The 2,179-nt window shown below is 50.4% G+C and overlaps 1 pseudogene; it reads right to left on the bottom strand.

Annotated features, from left to right (window-relative positions):
• Nucleotides 1–719: 719 nt before the first annotated feature.
• LOC107969917 (spermidine synthase-like) lies at nt 720–1,756 on the bottom strand (annotated as a pseudogene).
• Between the last annotated feature and the right edge of the window lie 423 nt (nt 1,757–2,179).

The raw sequence follows: 2,179 nt of genomic DNA, 5'->3' as shown, positions 1-2,179 counted from the left end.
CTGGCTGATTTTTGTATTTTTTTGTAGAGATGGGGTTTTGACATGTTGCCCAGGCTAGTTTCTAACTCCTGAGCTCAAAGCGATCCACCCACCTCAGCCTCCCAAAGTGCTGGGATTGCAGGAGTGAGCCACCGCACCCAGCCACATATGTGTATTTCTTTTTACAGCTGCCTGAAATTTTGGCAGGGAGCACTGATTTTTCCATTATAGTAATGATATAATGTCAGCTCTATGAGGGTATAATTTGCATATAATAAAAGCCACCAATTTTAAGTGAACATTTTGTTGAGTTTTGACAATTGTATGCAGTCATATAAATAACCACCATAACAATCGTAATCCAGAATGTTCCCTGATCCCAAAAAAGTTTTCTCCCACCCCTTGGCAGTCAATCTCTTCTCTCCACTATCAGCCCCTGGCAACCACTACTCTTTGTCACTTTTGTTTTGAATTTTCTAGAATTGCATGCAAAGGGAACCGCATTGTGCCTGGCTTCTTCCTAAACATACTATTTTGTTGTTGTTGTTAATACGTGTGTTTGGTGAGTGAGGAGGGTAACAGAAGTGAGAGAGACAGCGGTGTGCACAGCTGGTATAGGCTTGGAGGCTGAATGCCACACAGAGCAACACAGACACACAGACAGACAGTCCACCCAGCAGGGCAGTCCGGGCAGCATTCTGGGGCCTGTAACACTCGGTTGATCGGTGAGAGCCGGCAGGAGGTCTGGCCCAGGGCTGGAGGCACCCAGGCACCCTGGAGACTCCGTTGTCCGAGGTCCCAGGTGGTGTTGGTGGTGGCAGTGGGGCTCAGCTCACACCATTCAGGGCCTTGCAGGCAAACCTGGGCAGCACAAAGGCTGTGCGGTGCGCGTCTGGGCTGTGGCATTTCAGCTGCATCTGCCCCACCTGCTGCTGTGTCAGGTGCTGCACCAGCTCCCAGTCATGGGTGATCATGTTCTGCTGCACAGCATGAAGCCAGTCTGGCTGCAGGGGTAGATGGGGACCATGCAGTAGGTGTAGCCCACCACAGCTACTGGCAGAACTGCCGCATCTCCTTATGAGGTGAAGGTGCAGCCACTGGTGCTCTCCCTGGCAGCAGAGAATGCTGTCCTCCGCGAGGGCCACCTTCACCTTCATCTGCTGACAATAGGCTTCCTTGAAGAGGCTTTCAGCCGGGCCCATGTGGTCTGAGAAGTCAGTGATAACATCAAAGCCATCCTAGTTCTGCTTCATGAACTCAAAACTGTCACCCACATGAAGGATCAGCTTTGAACTAGAGTAGCAACTGGCCATGCCTAGCAGGAACTTCTTAGAGACTTGGATGACATCCTTGTCAATGTCACACTGGACCACAGACTCCATGGAGAGGTGCTTCCCCACCTTGTGCAAGATACCCATCTCTGCCCACGATGATCAGCACCTTTCGTGGGTTGGGGTGGCTGCAGAGAGGCAGGATGGCTACCATCTCCTGGCAGGAGAACTCATCCCTTCCTGTGCCCAGGACGATGCCATCCAACACCAGCATATTGCTGTAGGTTTTACTGCAGAAGACAAGGATGTTCTGGTAGTGCGAGTGCTGGTCGTGGAGCAGAGACAAGGCCTGCCCGGACCACAGGCTACACGTCTGGTGGAACCAGCCCTCGGGGATGGCAGTGAGGCTGGAGGCAGCAGGGCCCTTAGGGTCAGGCTCCATGGCAGGCAGGCAATGTGGGGCACGGACTTGGGACTACAGGCCATGTGGAGCCACAGCACACTGGGACCGGCTGCATTATACTTTTGAACTCCATTCCTGCTGCTTTTATCGGTAAATCATTTCTTTTGCATTGCTGTTGAGTAGTATCATATTCCATTGTAACTGCATACACTGGTGTGTTTACCCATTCACCGGGTGATGCGCATTTGTGTTGTTTCATGATGAATAAAGCTGCTATGTGTGGACATATGTTTTCATTTCTTTTGGATAAATACCGAGGAGTGAGATCACTGGGTCAAACAGTGTGAGTTTCACTTTGTAAGAAACTGGGAACTGTTTTGACACAGTGGTGATACCATTGGAACAACCACCAATCATGTAGGAGTGTTCCGTCTGCTCCAAATGTTTGCCAACACTTGGTCTTGTCAGTCTCTCTCAATTTAGCAATTCTACTGGGTGTGTCGTGGCATCACATGGTGATTTTACT

This window comes from Pan troglodytes, chromosome 21 (genome assembly GCF_028858775.2).
Source record: "Pan troglodytes isolate AG18354 chromosome 21, NHGRI_mPanTro3-v2.0_pri, whole genome shotgun sequence".
In the NCBI taxonomy this organism is placed as follows: Eukaryota; Metazoa; Chordata; class Mammalia; order Primates; family Hominidae; genus Pan; species Pan troglodytes.
Note: the sequence above shows the minus strand (reverse complement) of the source record. Positions and strands in the feature narration are given on the sequence as shown.